Here is a 19,919-nt window from a genome sequence, read left to right on the forward strand (position 1 = left end):
GGCGTCTATACCAGCACACATTGTGTAATTTCAAAATATAATTCTAGATGGTTTAGTGAGCAGAACAAAGCGGTAACCCACACACAAAACTTGTCTCTATGTTTCACGACTTTCATTATTAAAAGTTAGTGACACTACTGTATATATTTATGCTGTGGCGTAAGGGTGTAAGGCCCTAATGTACACACAGGTCTCCGCGCGGCCTGCACAAACAAACATCACTATTTGGTCACATTTCTGTGCCGTATCCTCTAAGTTGCCTGTCAATATTTGAACACCTCACCTTATTCTTGACATAGTGAGGTGACGCGTATCGATACTTTTATTTGGGTTTCGGAAAAAGAAATTAGGGATAGTGCTGGTGATCAACTACAATATGATAATATTAATTGGGTTTTAGCTGTTAAAAATACCACACTTGAAAAAGTCTTGAATGTTAATATTTTTTGGTTGTAGTCTGCTAATTTATGTTTTTTCAAATGTCCATTTTCAAATGCCCTAGATTGAATTGATTTAACTAAACTTAAGTGAATGCTAATTGCCATATTAAATTTCACTTCTATTCGTTTGCTTCAGCACTACGAATAATAAAAACTGAGGAATCGTAACTCTCATACTATTACCGTTTTAAATTTGGTTCCTTTTGATCTGTAATGTAACGTCAGCCTAGTACCGCTCAAGGTTACCTAAATATTGCAAATGTATTGAAATGTGTACCTAAGGTACACTTTTTTGACAACTATTGTGGAGCATGTTTTTTGACGGAGTTACTTTTCCTTAGTTTTTATTATTCGTAGCTTCAGCATAAATTTTTTACAGTTCTTTAAATAGGTTCTTCACAATATACCTTAAATTCGCAAACGCAATACTAATCTTAACTTGAAAAGAAATGAATATCGATAATCTATAATGGAAGACGTGAGTGGAAGAATCGAACAAGTAACATTTCGTAACATACGGACAATAACTCATTTTTTCCCTTATTATATTCATAAAACTTGTAACTTATTTACTTTATAACCTAGCTAATATATCTGGCTACACATATAACCCACAGTTTTTCTATTTCAAATAATTTTTCCGGCCCTAAAGCCTCCATTTAAGCAAAAAAACGGGAAGTTTTTTCATGTTGCTTACCCTATTCTTCCACTCACGTCTTGAATTATATCGATAAAAAGATTGCAACACCACAGCACTAGCGAGCAAAGAGTAAAAGAATTAAAAAATGCGGTAACAACTTCAAGTCTATGCAAATATTCGTTCGCCGGAGCTCGTAGTACTAGCGCTAGCAGGACTAGTGCCAGTCGAGTGCTAGCACATGTTGTACTAGCATAGTAAAAGTAATATACAGTAGACTGGAGTAGACCTTCATATAAGACCGCCCACATCGTACGCACACATATTATTATATTAGCATTTAGCACTGATTTCAGATTTTTTTTAATGAAATAAGGGGGCAAACGAGCAAATGGGTCACCTGATGGAAAGCAACTTCCGTCGCCCATGGACACTCGCAGCATCAGAAGAGCTGGAGGTGCGTTGCCGGCCTTTCAAGAGGGAATAGGGTAATAGGGAAGGGTAGGGATGGGAAGGGAAGGGAATAGAGGAGGGTAGGGAAGGGAATGGGATTGGGCCTCCGGTAAACTCACTCACTCGACGAAATACAGCGCAAGCGCTGTTTCACGCCGGTTTTCTCCGGTCGAGCCGGCCCATTCGTGCCGAAGCATGGCTCTCCCACGTATATAAACAAATAAAAAAATAATTCAGATAACTTGAAAATCCAAAATCAGTCAAAATGCTTCACGCGAGTTATGGTCGGCTTAGATTATTCCAATCCAGTGATCCAATCCAGCGCTGGATTACAATTGGAATAATGTAAGCGGACACTGGAATGCACTGGAATGCAATTTTGCAAAGAAGCGCTGATTGGATGACTGTATTTTGAGCCCTCAAACTTTTGTAAACAGCAAGTTTTTAAGGTGAAAAGTTCCTCTACTATATAATATTTAAGCTGTACTAGTGCTAGAAATATTCGGTTCGGTGTCGGAAATGGAAAACCGATCTGGATCTCCCGGCTGTCAGTTTTTGAAGATACGTATGTAAATTCGTTTACACTGCTGACAGAAATCCATGAAAGTGTTTAGTGAAATGGAACTAAAGAGATTTGGAGAAAAGTCAAACGTGCATTTGTTTCGTCTGATGGTAAGTTTTTGCTAGGATTATAGGATTTTTATCAGCTCAAGAAACTTATAATTATTATTTTTAACAAAAAATTAAAACCGACTTCCAGGGTAAAAACAATAATAATTTATAATGAACAAAAAGTGTCAAATAATTTAAGAATTATTTGACACTTAATTAATGAATAGTTGAGGTTTAGGAGAGTTATGCATAAGGCACATTAAAGAGTAAGCTCTTTAATGTGCCTTATGCATAACTCTCCTAAACCTCAACTATTTCTATGTACACAATCTTCATTACTTTGAAGACGGTACCAGCTAAGGATGCTGAGTTCTATGACAAAATATTTAAGACTGGTACCGACTTCAAAATCTCAAGCAATGATAAAATTAATGTTCATACGCCTGTCTTTAAAGGCTCTAAAGTACTGTTCAGTGATTTTATTTCTATCATTACACTCATGGAAACTCATCAGCTCAACATAATATAATATTATGCTCAAATATAACTATAATCGTCCTTTTTTTTAAGGAGAATAACATACCTCATAGATCTTATGATCAAATTGCTAACTTGGTAACCTAAACACCAAGATCGAATCATTTACATTGAAATAACATTATAATTTTGTAAATCGTTCGACAAATTCGGGTTTCGTTCCTAGAGACGATTAAAAGTACCAATAATAAGGGTTATTATAATTAGATAATTCATGGTGTGGTGACTGGTGGTAGTGATAATGATGATGATGAATGTAACTTACATAGTAGCATATGCTTTCAGTTCTTAAACCATCTCCGAAACCCCCAAACTTGTATTTATAAGGAATCCGGAGTTCCCTTAGCACCTTCGGAACTATGGTATATCTTATTGAAAAATCTTCTTGCTTTTTGGTAGCATAGGCTTAGGACACTTCTTAAAAAATTGAAGTCATAAATTTTGAGGAGTTCCCTCGATTACTCATGGATGTATGGTGGAATGGTGGTGATGATGATGATCAAATCAAATCAAATCAAATCAAAAATATTTTTATTGGGAGTAATTTTTTTACAAAAACTTTACCGAACGTCGATACTACGGTGCCTACCACCGGTTCGGGAACTAACCCGGCGAGAAGAACCGGCGTAAGAAACTCGCACGGGGCCATCTTTTACTAAAAAGATGGAAAATTACAATTTAAAACATATACAGTACAACACGGTCACATTAACCTGACGCACCACTGGAATGTATATGCAAGCTTCGTATGACGTCATCACCATGCGTCTAGTTAATTTGACTGTGTTATATAACAATATTATCACTAAGAGCTATTTACAATAGGAATTATGAAAAATATTCTAGTAGCCTGTAAGAACCACCCTATTCCCAAGGTGTGTTGTCGTCGATGAAATCATTGATTTTATAATAAGCTTTAGTACACAAACGTTCTTTTACTACATTTTTAAATTTATTGATAGAGAGATTTTGAACGTTTTCTGGGATTCTATTGTACAGGCGTATACACTGGCCTTTAAAAGATTTGCTGACTTTGCTAAGTCTGATCACTGGTATTTCTAATTTGTTCTTATTCCTAGTGTTAAAACAATGATTGTCGCTTTTCTTTTTGAAATTATTTAAGTTCTTTCTTACATACAGTACGTTATCCAAGACATATTGAGATGCGACGGTCAGAATATTTATTTCCTTAAACTTTTCTCTTAAGGATTCACACGATGACATCTTATAAATAGAACGTATGGCTCGCTTCTGCAGCACGAATATTGAATTAATGTCCGCTGCATTTCCCCATAGAAGGATTCCATATGACATAATGCTGTGGAAGTAACTAAAGTAAACAAGTCGCGCTGTTTCTACATCAGTTATTTCTCTGATTTTTTTAACAGCATATGCTGCAGAACTGAGCCTATCCGCCAGATTTGCAATATGCGGACCCCACTGTAATTTACTGTCTAAAGTTATACCTAGGAAAACAGTGGTGTCCACTAATTTCATTTTCTCATCATTTAATAATACATTGGTTTGTACTTGTCTAACATTTGGCAAACTGAACTTTAAACATTTCGTTTTGTTAGAATTTAATAGTAAATTATTAGCATTAAACCATTGTACTATTTTTAAGAGAGCACTATTTACCTCGTCGTAATTATATTGTTGTCGCTTCACATTAAAAATTAGTGAAGTGTCATCAGCAAAAAGTACTATCTCATGCTTATCTTTAACTAGATAAGGTAGGTCATTTATGTAAATGAGAAAAAGAAAGGGACCTAAAATAGATCCTTGTGGAACACCTAGCTTTATTTTACTACCATTAGACCTTTTAGAATTAACTTCAACTCTTTGCGTTCTATTTGCAAGGTAAGAACTTAACAGTTTTAGGGCTGTGTCCCTTATACCATAATGATACAATTTTCTGATAAATGTAGCATGTTCAACGCAATCAAATGCCTTGGATAGGTCGCAGAAGATACCAAGTGCATCCTGCGACCCCTCCCAAGCTTCAAATATACTACATAGAAGACTGATGCCTGCATCTGTAGTGGACCTACCTTTAGTAAAGCCAAATTGATTGTTATGTAACAAATTATTACAGTTAAAGTGAACTAGTAATTGATTTAGAATTGATGGTTAATGAAATTTGCTATTAATGAAATACTACTATAGTATATGCTTTCAGTTCTTAAGACAACGCCGAAACCCCCAAACATGTTTCTATAAGGAGTAAGGAGTTCTGTTCACCACCTTCGAACCATGGTATATCCTGGTGCAAAATCTTACTTTTTGGTAACATATGCCTGGAATACTTCATATGAAACCAAAAAAATCATATATTTCCGTTTGAATTTTGAGAAGTTCCCTCGATTACTCATGGATCCCATCATCAAGTCACCACTTTTCTGAACATGGTACCAAATTGGAGTAATACCCTATACAACAAAACAAAAATTTTGAAAATCGGTTCACAAGCGGCGGAGTAATCGTTGAACATACATAAAAAAATAAAAAATATCCACAGGCGAACGTATAACCTCCTCGTTTTTGGAAGTCGGTTAAAAACTGTATTTCCTAGATATAGCACGAACTTCGTTCGCGTAAATATTAATCGGAATATCCTTTCCAGGGCCTCAAAATATCATTGTACCGAATGTCATCTAAAACGGTTCAGCGCATCAAGCGCAAAGTGGTAACAGACAGACAGAAACAACTACATAATTAATATTTTTCGGACTGTTCGAAAATCGAGTAGTTAATTTGTTACAATTTAACCTGTAATAACAGCGAGTGTCTAATCTGAGAGGCCCCTAACTTAACGAACCTTTGGGAATCAGTCTCCGATGTTGCCATAATAGTACGGGAGCCGTAGAACAGTTTTTTTACTACTATCAAGCTAATTTTTTGTGAGTAGCTTCATTTTGATAAGACGAACAACATTTTTATCTACGAAAAATCTTGAAAGTGGTAGCTAACAGAAATAGAAAGGATAGAGGTCCTAAAATATGGATTGTTCAGTATTTAATATTTATTTGTTCTATTTGTAGGACAATGTTACTCTTAAATTATAATACAAGACTATGACTATTAACCTGTCAATATACAAAAAATCAGCTTGCTAGGGTTCCGTTTCAGTAACATTGTTCTAGAAATAAAACAGTCCATATTTTAGGACCATCAATTCAAAGTATGAAATCCTTTCTATCTCTGTTAGCTTATCACTTTCAAAATTTTTCGCAAATAAAAATGTTGTTCGGCTTATCAAAATGAAGCTACTCACAAAATATTTGGCTTGATAGTTATAAAAAAAAAATGTTCTAGGCCTCTAGGGCTCCCGTACTATAATCGCTAATGATAACAAACATCTCGTCGCGGCCGATCAACTCCGTGAGAGTGACAAATTCACTGATATTTCATTAGTGGTAGGAAACTATATCGAATGAGGAACGACCACTGAAACTTTGGAAAATGCACAATTTAAAAATATTCATTGAGAAATTTCTCGTAGAAAGTCGCTGTTAAGTGTTAATTCGTGATATATCCTACTAATATTATAAACGCGAAAGTTTGGATGTATGTATGTATCTTACTACTTAATCACGATGACTTCCTATCTAAATCCATACTAATATTATTATAAATGCGAAAGTGTGTCAGTCTGTCTATATTCTATCTGTTTGCTCGTCATGCCCAAACCGCTAAATCGATTTTGCTGAAATATGGTATGGATATAATATTATAAGGTATAAGGTATATCCATACTAATATTATAAATGCAAAAGTGTGTCTGTCTGTCTGTTACCTCTTCACGCCCAAACCGCTGAACCGTTTTTGATGAAATTTGGTATGAGAATATTTTGAGAACTGAGAATATACATATAACACTTTTTATCCCGGAAAAATGCACGGTCCCGCTGTGATAAATGAATTTTGGCGCAACGGAGTTGCGGGCGTCATCTAGTACCTTATACATTTGGAAAGGACAAAGTATACTTTTGCGTTGCAGGTTAAAGGATACTTTTGAGTTGTAGGCGTCATCTAGTCTTTATTATTTTCATTATTACCTAAAATAGTAACATTTAACATTTTATCGTAAACCATTACTTTTTTGTTTTTATAATGTTTCCTAAGTCCCTAGTTCCCGTAGTCTCCCCTGTCAGTGGGGAACGCACCTTTTCGTAATATTCGTCCTAATTGAGGGTGGGGAATACTGCCGATAATGAGGGGACCAAGATACCTTTGACTGGTTTTGATTCAGGCTGTGCTGTGGTGTTAGATAGTCAAAGCTATGTGTTGTAGGTATTGCAGCTTTCAATAATTTGAAGTTCAGTTAAATAAAAAGATTAAGGGGCTGTTTCTCTACTTATTGATAAGTGCCTGATCTGACACATACTCCATACCCCATCTGTCAGATAAGTTGTAGATAGCCTATCCAATACTTATCAGGAAGTGGCGATACAGGCTCTACGGGTTTTGCATCCGCTGAGGATGTTTTCAACAGTATCCCCTTGAATTAAGTTCTAACTTCGAATAATAATAGCTCCCACACCGGTTTCCGTGACGGTGGCCGATTTTATTGAAACCAGGCCAGCTACGCAGGAGTAATATTATAGTGCCAAAGTGTGTGCGCAGTACACAAGAGCACTCTCTATTCCTTTACTCTTATAACCCAGTGGGACGGAAGACCGACACGACCGGCGAGAGATCAGGCGCAGGACTGACTTTTTACATGTCGATCCGACGCATTGTCAGACAATCAGGTGATCAGCATGCATTGTCCTAATTAAACTTGGAAATAACATGTTTCTAACGCGGGAATCGAACCCACCACCTCCGAGTCAAGAGCCGCGCTCTACACCACTAGACCACGGTGGCGAACTTCGTATACCTACTGTATTTCTCAGGAACGAATTAGTGCCTGGAATCAAAGGTCTAATAATGCAAAATAGTACCGCGAGTGCAGTGATAAAATTTCGCATGAAAATATTACTAAATCAATGTAAATAACTTTAGCTTATGCCCAAATGTGTTTTTTAACCCAAGCCCAACATTAGTGCTCGAGTGAACTATCACTCTATAAATGAGATCAAAAATACACGCACCAATCACAAACTTCTTCCATCTCAATAATTACCCCCAAAACGGTTTCCGAAACACAAAAACTTTGGCCGGAAAGTTAAATAAAACCTCCGAGCTAACAAGTCCGTATGAGGAGGAAAATATTTGGGAATCTCCTGCGATTCCGGGAATTTACTGGAAACGTTGTAATTCTGGTATTAGATTGTGTGAAACAATGTTCGTTATATTGTAATCATATTTAACGCCTCCGTGGTCCAGTGATTCAGATCGTGGCTCTTGACATGTTATTTCCAAGTTTGGTTAGGACAATGCAGGCTGATCACCTAATTGTCTGACAAGTAAGATGGTCCAGGCATCAAATGGGCATGTAAAAAGTCGGTCCTGCGCCTGATCTCTCGCCGGTCGTGTCGGTCTTCCGTCCCACTGGGTTATAAGAGTAAAGGAATATAGAGTGCTCTTGTGTACTGCGCACACACTTTGGCATTATGAAATTAGTCCTGTGTAACTGTCTTGATTTCAATGAATCACTGAAACCGGTGTGGGAGTTATTATTATATGGTTGCGGTCTTGGTGTCACAGACAATTCATACTCATAATATTATTTAAATGCACATCTGTCTGTCTGTTATCTTCACGCCCAAACCGCTGCATCGATTTTGCTGCTTGGTATGGAACTATGGATATACTTTAAGTTCCAGGAAGGGACACAGTATACTTTTTATCTGGAAAAATGTACGGTTCTCGCGCCATAAATAAATTCAGCGCAACGAACTAAGTCTGGTCTTTCGTTAGGGCCAACACTGCGTTGCGGCGTCGCATCGCAAAAACAAAGTCGCACAGAAATGCGATGCGATGTGACAACGCAAAAATTCCATCGGAAATGTTGCTGACACATCGCACATTTCCACGATGCGACGCCGCAACGCATTGTTGTGGCCTGGCCCTTAGGGAAAAAGTTTCTGTCATTTACATAAAATGTCTCTACGGCCAAAAATTTAAAATATAGCCAAAAGACATCTAAACATGCACACTTTATATGTATACTAGACGACGCCCGCAACTCCGTTGCGTCAAAATTCGTTTACCGTGCAGGAGCCGTGCATTTTCCCGAGATGAAAAGTATCCTATGTCCTTTCCGGAACTCAAAGTAATAAATATCTCTATTAAATTTAAGCAAAATCGGTTCAGCAGTTTTGGCATGAAGAGGTAACAGACAGACAGACCGACAAACAGACACACTTTCGCATTTATAATATTAGTATGGATATAGAAGTATGAATTACAATCTATTTACTACGTAGTATGTACTATATTCACTTTATGTATCTCGCTCGCCGTGATAACTTTCCCCTGATATAAAGTTATTAATATTGGAGGAGCACGTGGTGACGGTTATTAGAAACCTAACCCTTGCCAAGATTATTAATTAATAAATACTGCGTCTAACAACTTCATCGGGACTTTCTAAATAAATTTAATACTTGTATCCATATTTAATTTCAGTCCAACTTGCAAATCTCTCTTCTGACGATGATTTTGTTGTTGCTACGGTTGTACTTAAAAAATGTCTGCTGTATAATAATATATCAGTGGTCGCTGTTAAGCATTAGTGTCCTAACCCACAATTTTTTTTGTCTTTAAATTTTGAATGCAGTCTTGTTCTAAATCATCTACAGAACATAACTGCATTGATAACTCAACACGTGATTTTTGTGTGGGTTAGTACACGAATGCTTAACAGCGTCCCTATACTACGGATATAATAATATACCACATCTTTACTGATAAATATATTCAAACAACGAATAAAAATATAATAGCCTCGCGGTCTAGTCGCAAAACCGCTCGTTCGCGCGGACGCATATTATAAATTCAGCCTAAGCATTTTTGCATGAAAAAATACCCTCTTTATTCACTCAAAGCCTCAAATTTAAAATCTAGTCAGAACTTAGTTATTTCCTACGCCTATTCAAAGTCATTTTGTGGTCTGAGGGTCATCGAATGATGATTCATTCATCGAGGAATTCGCTGCCGATTTCATTGCACTTCCTGAAACCTTTCTGACCACCAGGAAAATGTAAAAGATCTTATTTTTCGGTCACCTTTGCCTTCCATGAATTCTTGTTAAGATAGTAAGGTAAATTACATTTTTTTTATGACATAAGGGGGCAAACGAGCAAACGGGCCACCTGATGGAAAGCAACTTCCGTCGCCCATGGACACTCGCAGCATCAGAAGAGCAGCAAGTGCGTTGCCGGCTTTTTAAGAGGGAATAGGGAATAGGGGAGGGTAGGGAACGGAAACACAGCGCAAGCGCTGTTTCACGCCGGTTTTCTGTGAGAACGTGGTATTTCTCCGGTCGAGCCGGCCCATTCGTGCCGAAGCATGGCTCTCCCACATTAAAATATAGATACTTACTAATGATTGTCCAATATATTAAAATGTTTGATTTTTAGATTGAAAGATGTTTCCCATACAAAAGCTGCGATGTGAATTAGTCAGGCTATCTTATATATTTAAACGAGCATCGATCTAGCTAGGAATCATTTCTATAAAATGTCATTTTCATCGGATACCGAGCAAAGCTCGGTCAAACAGCTAGTATTATATTAAGTAATAAAAAATCTCTGATATGAATATTTATATTATTTTTTAAGTTACAGCTTTTATACATTCATGTTTATTTATATACAAGGAAATAAACCTTTAGCGTAGTTAGGTCGAACTCATAAATAAGGCTGTGCCTCACTACCTTTTCCAACGTATGAGACTAAAACGGAAAAATAGGTACTTATTAGATATTAGATATAAACAAGTGCTCAGACTCTACAGAAGAAAGGACCAATAAAAACTAAAATATCGTAGAAGGGTACTTACTACCCCTTAAAGTATAATATTTAAAAATACGTTTAAAAACCTGTATTAAAAGCCTTAATCCCAAAATATGAACAATCTTAAGACAATAAAGGTGTGAATTTGTACATAAATCTGCCTTATCTAATATTTATGTGGAAACTTTTGCGGGGGAATATTCAATTTACGCACAAAACTCATTGTGGGGTAGAGTCGTTTCTATCTTTTTTATTTGTCCTTAGAAGTTAATTATTTATCGTTATGTCTCTTTTTGTTTTGTTTTTTTCCCGGAAAATATCCATTTGGAGGCTAATATGGTGTGTGGTTACAGTTAATTTGACCGAATAATTTTTTCTGTTGTTTTTTTTTTTTCATAATATTATGATGATATATATTAATACGTGAGCCAAAAACTTTGTATCCTTTTTTTCGAAACTTTGCACAGTTATAGTTTATATGGTGAAGGAGTGCATCGAACTAATATTATTTTGAAATTAAGCTTTTATCATACATTTTTTTAACAAATAAAACATTACACACACTACAACACACACTAGGAAAAATGACAGATTTTTGAGTGACAAGCCTATACATACGAATTATACTCTTTTATTTATGGTTAAAGTCTGTTGACAACAAGGTGACAAATTGAAAATGAATTGTATTTTTTTTTTAATTAACTCTTAGATACTAAAATTAAAACCGACTTCCAAGGTAAAAAACAATAATAATATGAACTAAAACGTATTAAATAACTCTTATTCTAATATTATGAATAATTTTAAATATTTACTCGTACCAAGAAAAGTCTTGAGGCTGGAATCCAACGTATCTTTGTTTTTGGAACTAGATTTGGCTGTTTTGTAAATTTGTCGCAGTGGCTTTCGACAGTTTAAGCTTATAGAGGTAACAGACAGACAGACAGAAAGATGGACACACTTTCGCATTTATAATAATATGAGTATGAATTTGCAAGAAAAATGCAGAATTGTTACGATACGAGAAGCCAGTAAAACTAACCTTACCAACATTTTAAAATAAATAAAATTATAATAAAATAAAATATCTTGGTATTCAAAATGGGTATCATGATACACTTTTTGAAAGTCGAACGACGAAACTACGTTGCCTACCACCGGTTCGGGAACTACCCCGCCGAGAAGAACCGGCGTAAGAAACTCGCACGGGGCCTTCTTAAATAATATAAATAAAATATCTTTTTATTCAAAATGGGTATCATGATACACTTTTTGAAAGTCGAACGACGAAACTACGTTGCCTACCACCGGTTCGGGAACTACCCCGCCGAGAAGAACCGGCGTAAGAAACTCGCACGGGGCCTTCTTAAATAATATAAATAAAATTTATTTTTATTCAAAATGGGTATCATGATACACTTTTTGAAAGTCGAACGAAGAAACTACGTTGCCTACCACCGGTTCGGGAACTACCCCGCCGAGAAGAACCGGCGTAAGAAACTCGCACGGGGGAAAATTACAAATTTAAAATAAAATAAGTACATGTTTTGCAAACATTGTTCTAATTCAAGCATTACACTAGACTCCAGCAGGCAGCATAATCCCAACGTCATCCAGGGCGTGTCCCAGCTTCGGAAGTCGCAACAACGGATCCCGGTCAAGTGGAAGGATATACGGTCCGCCAGATAACGTGGATGAGTTATAGGATGGACGTAGCCCATAGGTAGTAAAAGATTCCATAATAATAGAAGCGATTTGTTGAAGAGGTTTGACGCCTATACCAATAAAATGATTTTGCTGGGTATGGGTTTTGAGTCCCGGTAAAGGACGAATACTTTTCATCCCGGAAAGGTACGGTTCCCGGGCGATGAATAAATTTTGGCGTAATGGATTTGCGGGTTTTATCCCTTTTTTTATCTAGTACAGGTAGTTTTTATTATTCGTAGTAATAAAAGCTCCATAGAAGCAAAATTTAAAGAAGTCAGAATTAAGTACAAGGTACATAATATTATAGTTGCTTTTTTTTTTATGAAATAAGGGGGCAAACGAGCAAACAGGTCACCTGATGGAAAGCAACATCCGTCGCCCATGGACACTCGCAGCATCAGACGAGCTGCAAGTGCGTTGCCGGCCTTTTAAGAGGGAAATGGGGTAATAGGGGAGGGAAGGAAAGGGAATAGGGGAAGGTAGGGAGGGGAAGGGAATAGGTTAGGGGATTGGGCCTCCGGTAAACTCACTCACTCGGCGAAACACAGCGCAAGCGCTGTTTCACGCCGGTTTTCTGTGAGAACGTGGTATTTCTCCGCTTGAGCCGGCCCATTCGTGCCGAAGCATGGCTCTCCCACGTTTAAATTGCTGCACTATAATTGATCAATATAGGTCTACCAGAATCTGATGGCAAATTTTGATGGCAGATTTTCAAAAAATATCCTTGATATTTGTATAATTTTTTATATCTGCATATTTCACACACAGAATAAGCCGCTATAAGAAAAAAAAAGGATCAAAATTTTTTATACCGATTACCCCGGTATTGCTAGAGTCAATTTCTATCATTCAATCGCCAGCGTCACGTAGGAGAGAAAACTGTCCCCGCGTCTTTCTTTTTTGTTTGTTTTACCTTCTGTCGGCACTCTTGGAGTGTAACCATTTAGTTTTTAGAATTTCTAATGTTGCTTGCAAATTTTGCATAGGTACTTTGAAAACATACAAAATATGTATGCTTATAAATAATACTTATGAAAGAAATGAAAAATGAAAGTTAGAGATGAAGTAAATGCTAGAAAACCACTTCTCTTTTTTTTCAGTTCAGTAGTTAACTCGAAAAGACATAACAACACACACATACCTACAAATTTCACGAAAATTACTATAAATAGTAATGTGATGTGATAATAAAATTATTTTTTAGTCATAATTAAAATATTCAGATGATAAACAAATTATGATTAATGTTTGAAACATCTCAGGTATACGAACTGATAAGATTTAGTGGAAACCTATCTGTGGCATGCTGTATGTCAATAATGCTGTTTGAACTGTTACATCAAAATGTGTTTAGTCTATTTATTGCCTTTATGAGGTTGGACCGTTGGAACAATAAATTTTATGATGACCCTGGGACCATGAGTAGGCGTATAATACTTTCTTAAGTTTTTTGACCGAAAGCTTTGTGTTTAAAGTGATGTTTAATTAGTTAACATGAAACAAGCTAAACAATCAATGATGCTATTGAAATAATAACATGTCTGCCAATAACCTTAAGAAGGCATCGAATCAGGGCTGGTTTTAGGACTACCAGCGCCCTGGGCGAGATTTCTTCGACGCCCAGGGTGCTGGTAGTGCTGAAAAAATTGGCGCCCCTTTTGTTTGCCTCCAGCGACCCTTTTTATCCGGCGCCCTATGTGGTCGCCCCTCCAACCCCCCAACGCCGCTACTGCATCGAATTCTCTCATAAGTTATTACTAGTTGATGCCTGCAACTCCTAGAAATTCTTTATCGCGCAGGAATCATATTATATTTTTTCGGGATAAAAATCATCTTATATCCTTCCCCGGGACTTAAAGTATATCCACATTTAACATCAAAATTACTTCAGCGGTTTAAGCGCGATGGGCTAACAGACAGACAGACAAACTAAAGCCGAAGTTCCCAGCGAGCTTATTACTAGAAAATTTCTCAGAAAATGTCAATATTATTATAGTGACAGACAATAATTGTTTAATAGCGAATAATAACCAGACATTATTAAAAATGGCGAAGAAAATACTCGTACTGCAATAATGAGATCATTAGCAGAGTAAGGTATGAGGTGATAATTATATTTATTTACTTAATTATATTTGTCTAACCTTTTGATGGCATAATAATGTAATGAGTAACTGCATGGCCCCGTGGTTAAAATATTGTATCTGGATTTGAATGTCGTTGGTTCGATTCCGAATTTTGGCGTTAAATTGGGCATTAAAAATGTCCTACGTCTGATCTCTTTCCAGTTACGTATAGCTAGCGGAAATCCCCTACCCAAAGTAATGTGCGATATTGTCATCATCGACCTCAGAGGAACTATTGCGCTATAAATATATATGATTTGATGGTGTGTCTGCCTGTAATATATGATTGGGTCTGCACCTTAATAAGTTTTGTGTTGTAATATAAGTGAAATAATTTTTGATAAGATGAAGACCTGTTAGCAGACCAAATAAATAAATAAATGTTTGTCATCTGTCTGAGTCTGTCGTCTGTCTGAATCTGTCGTCTGTCTGAGTCTGTCATCTGTCTGAGTCTGTCGTCTGTCTGAGTCTGTCATCTGTCTGAGTCTGTCGTCTGTCAGAGTCTGTCGTCTGTCTGAGTCTGTCATCCGTCTTACAGCCTATCTATTACGAGAGTAAAAGAAAATAGAGTTGTGTAGAGTCTAGGGCACTATAATGACTATAATATCCCATACTTAATACTCAGTTGTATGAAACTATTAAACGTACCCTCTATTTTTCAGTAAGTTAAGTACAGTTATGATACAAGCCAAAACGAGCGTGTGAACGTTTTGTTTGGTAAGTTTAACGTGATTAGAACCGCTCCAGTAACCAAATTAGTTACTTATTACCGCTTAACTCGCCATCATAGGTTTTGTAACTATTGAATTTGATGTTTTTATTTACTATGATACGTAAATGCCTATACAGATTGCAACAAAACTAAGTAATAATACTCTAGGGTGTGTATGTGTGCAACACTGAAAGAACTTTTAGTATAACTAGCTGTCCCGGCAAACGTTGTTTTGTGAAATAAAGTATTTCGCCCTTATTATTTTATTGAAGTGACTAAATAAGTACGGCACCATGGCAACGTCCATCGATATCCCGTCACACAAACAATGGTCGCAGTCAGTTTCAAGTCTCTAACCGATTCTCAGACCTACTGAACTGCATATAAAATTGGGACACGGGAGTTTTGTAAATTATAGTATATAAGATTAGATGTTCCGCGCGACTTCGCCCGCGTAATTTAGGAATTTTACGGAAAACGTATATTTTTCCGCAAAAAATAGCTTATATTCCATCACATGGTCTATTCTTCATGTGTGCCAAATAACATAAAAATTGCTCCAGTAGTTATTAAGATAATAAGCAATTTCAAATAATTTCCCCCGTTTTTTCCACATTTTCCTCTATTTCTTAGCTCCTATAGCCTTTAGCCTTTCTCGATAAATGGGCTATCTAACACTGAAATAATTGTTCAAATCGGACCAGTAGTTCTTGAGATATCAAATACTTTTACAGTGAACTCTACACGATGTAACAAAACTAATTAGTGATAATGTTTTAGGGAGTGTATGTGTCCCTTATGTAGAATTCACTGTGAAAGTAGCAACACTGAAAGAACGTTTTTTTTTTACTTTTTACTATTCTTAGCATGAGACCCTAAATTATTATTAAGGTAACACTTAGTTTTGTTACAACTTGTATAGTTTTTTACACATTTAAATGAGCATTGAAACATAATATTATAATCGAATTTCAGTTCTACTTATAGTCTAATTATAATGTGTTATAAGTTAAAACGCATCCCATTCATGTGCCTTATCATTTAATTGCTAATTGATAGTATCACCTATTTAATTTGACATAATTGACGGCAAACAGTCCTAGTTGCGTTATCTTGTGCAATCATCATCACAATATAACTAAACTACTATAAGTTCTACCATAACATACAACTGTCCTAATATTCTATTCTAATTATTATGATAAAGAGGAAAAGTTTTTTCCTTATAAGTACACAATATTTTATACTCACTCATTTTTATTTTTATACAAAAAAAATTAGCATCGAATGGCATCGAATAAGCTTTGAAACTACTAGGGCGATTTTGATTAACTTTGGCATGTAAATAGAGTAGACTACGGGGAAGAACATAGGATACCTTTTATTGCGTTAAAGTTTATGATTATTGATTAGTGATTACCGACTACCGTGGAAATCTAATGGTCGGACGGCGGAGCGGAGTTACTACAATGAAATCAATTGCTAGGATATTGAATAATCTCTTCGATTCGTTCGGGGACATATTTCAAGCTGTACGTTAAAAAATCCCCCAGCATACATGTCCATCGGTTTTAAAAAGCCAAAAAAACTGCAAAGTAGCGACAAAAAATTGCAAAAAACTACATTTTACGAATCGCTGATAGAATGCAATTGACCATTCCATGTCAGCATGGCTAGGAAACGGCTAAATTTTAAAACATCCTAAACGGCAATGCAGCTAAGCTAAAATAAACTCTAACTCTGGCACCCAAGCGGGGTTTTCCAACGCAGAAAATTGTAAACAAACCATAGCGTAGTTTATCTCGCTCGAAGCATTTTTGTGTCGCGAACCCTGTCGTTATAGTCCGTCCCTCTCTAGCTTATTGGTAAAATTCTCCGTCCTGCTCTTTCACGGACCGGTTTTGAAGAAAGATTTTCGTTGATATGATTTTTAACCCAACAAAAGTACGTCTCGACCTTTGGTTTCTTTAATACGTGCTTATGTCAGAGTCTGTTCCATTTTTTACCGACTTCGCCTAAGCCAAAAGGAAGAATAATGATTTTGTTATATTAATCATCATCAGAACCTTTTCATTCGTGATTTAATGATTTATTAGTAAACAATTTATAACATTCTATGATTTAAGTGAATAACCACTCAAAGTCTGCTAATCACAACTTTGTTAACTGCAACAATTCGAATGCACAAAATATGCTATCAATAATCAAAGTCCCATCCAATGAGTAATATTTTGACGCTGGCATGTCCTAGATATTTTGTCGATGCTAATATTAATCACCAATAAATCTAGCACTTCGGGTTTCGTATGACATTAGTCATTATTGGGCCAAGGGTACAAACTTGAACGATCAGCGTCTTTGACATACTTACATCGCGACTTCGTTGTAGGTTTTACTTGTGAGTTGTGACCTACCTTTTTCTGGATTCGGAGCGGTTTTTTTTAATGAAATAAGGGGGCAAAAAGCAAACAGGTCACCTGATGGTAAGCAACTACCGTCGCCCATGAACACTCGCAGCATTAGAAGAGCTGCAGGTGATTGCGCAAAACACAGCGCAAGCTGTTTCACGCCGGTTTTCTGTGAGCCTGTGGTATTTCTCCGGTCAAGCCGGCCCATTCATGCCGAAGCATAGCTCTCCCACGTTTCCCCTGCGATTCCAAATTCCAAAATTCATGGGGGAAATGCCTTTTGCGTGCCCCCGCGGGTAATTGATGTGCCTGAGTTAAGCTTAAGAGGAGTCCACACCGCCCTTTTTTCTATACAAACGTTGTCCCCTGTTTCCTCCCTGGATAATGCTAGTAGAGTTATAATTTTTTTCCTGAATATCTACGGCCACTAATACAATGTCCCTATGTTTTCTTTTTTTTCATAATTTAATTATTAAATAAGATATGAACGTTCAAAAACCCAAAAAAAATGGCCAGATTTTCCGCTGTGTTCAAACGTTCAGAAAACAAATTTGGCTAGATTATACAAAAAAAAAAGCAAAACATAGGAACACAGCTCAATCCTTTTTTTAATCTTTAATGAAAAAACTACTTAAATCGGTTAAGTTTTGGAGAAGGAATCAGGGGACAACGAATCGTTGATTTTCTGGATTTTCTGCAGTTGTCTCTATCGCGTTCTGCGGTATAGGCTTGAGGTAAGGGAGACAGATATAGATATTACAAGTACTTTTTTTTCATTTCTCTAGCCCCTGGTGTATCCTCTTAAACACCCAAAAGGTTATATCGGCCTGCCGACAAGAAGCGCCGAGCCTACCCACTAAAACCACCTGCGGTTTGCTAACAGCTAACTCTAACCCGAGGAAGAGAGATATTACTTCTCTTGCAATGATATCGGTTGTTTACTCTCCCTTTTTTTTTAATAATGTGACATAACATCAAGTTGCGACCAATAAGAGCGAAGAATCAATGTAAAATATGGAAATAACGAAGAAAATTGTGGACGAAGTCGCAGGCAACAACTAGTAAGTTATAAGTTATAAATAACCAATAAAAACATACAGATGTACATTGTACAACCAAAGGCAGGTGTGGTTTACCACTTTTCCACTTTATGCCTTGTCAATAAGGTTCAAAAGCTATATTATAATCTGTTATTAGCTGTACATATTAGTGTCATGACCAAGACGTGCCCTCTTCGCGTTGTGTCAGCGAAATTGCCATGATTCAAGTGATGATAACATCACTTCCGATTGACGCATCATTTCCTGTTACTAAAATGTTATTAAAACACTTCTTATCATTTGATTGAAGGTAGAAAGACATAGAGCTAAAAGTATTAAGCTAACTTCCCAAAATTTACGTTAGTAGGTAGCCAAAATCAGCCTTAAAGGAGACCAGCATCATGGGTTTTTAGTAGGAGACCCTACTGGGTAGTCCCACATACCCCGGCCGATTCCCCATATCCACCGGGAATGCGTAAAGGATTTCTCCCTGTAAAAAAGAGGTAGCCCAAATAAAAAAAAAGTTTAAATTGCTGATCGATCTCCCATATTATAAAGAGGGAAATAGATGATTGCAATCCTTTTAGGATGTTTCTGCGTTGGACAGTAATTGCAGTAAGGCCTTCATCCTGGAAAAGTGTAACTTTACGTTCTCCATAGAGCTGACTCAAAAGTGACTGAAGGTCATCTGTTTGACACCCAAACCTGTCAATAAGGGTCAATTCAGACCGCAACGCAACGCGACGAGGCGAGGCGCGGCATAAATTTGTATGAATTTGACAGATTTCAATTGCGTGAGACGTCTTGCGAATCTGTCAAATCCATATAAATTTAGAAATACTGAATGCATCTACACGTCGCATTGTGGTCTGAATCAACCCTAAGTATCTTCCAATAATTTTGCATATTATTATGTGTAGCGTCCATTCAGACCGCATTGCGACGCGTAGATGCATTTCTGAATTTGTACTGCATTGACAGATTTCAATTGCGTGAGATGACTAGCTAATCTGTCAAATCCATACAAAGTTAGAAATGTATCTACGCGTCGCGTAGCGGGCTGAATTGACCCTAAATTAACGTTGTTATCATTTTAAGTTATAAATATGTCTTATAATATTACAATCCATTTGATGAAGTCAAAAATTTGTATGACATTTCCATTCATCACTGAAGAATCCACTATCTTTGGAAAAAGAATTGGATAAGATCAAAATCTTAGCATTTAGCAGTTTTCAGAAAGCTTTAAAGTACCTTTCTGCATTCCATTATACTTAATCCTCCATAAGAGTAAGGCCACGTTGCTCTATTGCGTTGCGAATTGCGATGCGTGGCTGCAACGT

This window comes from Aricia agestis, chromosome 20 (genome assembly GCF_905147365.1).
Source record: "Aricia agestis chromosome 20, ilAriAges1.1, whole genome shotgun sequence".
Lineage (NCBI taxonomy): Eukaryota > Metazoa > Arthropoda > Insecta > Lepidoptera > Lycaenidae > Aricia > Aricia agestis.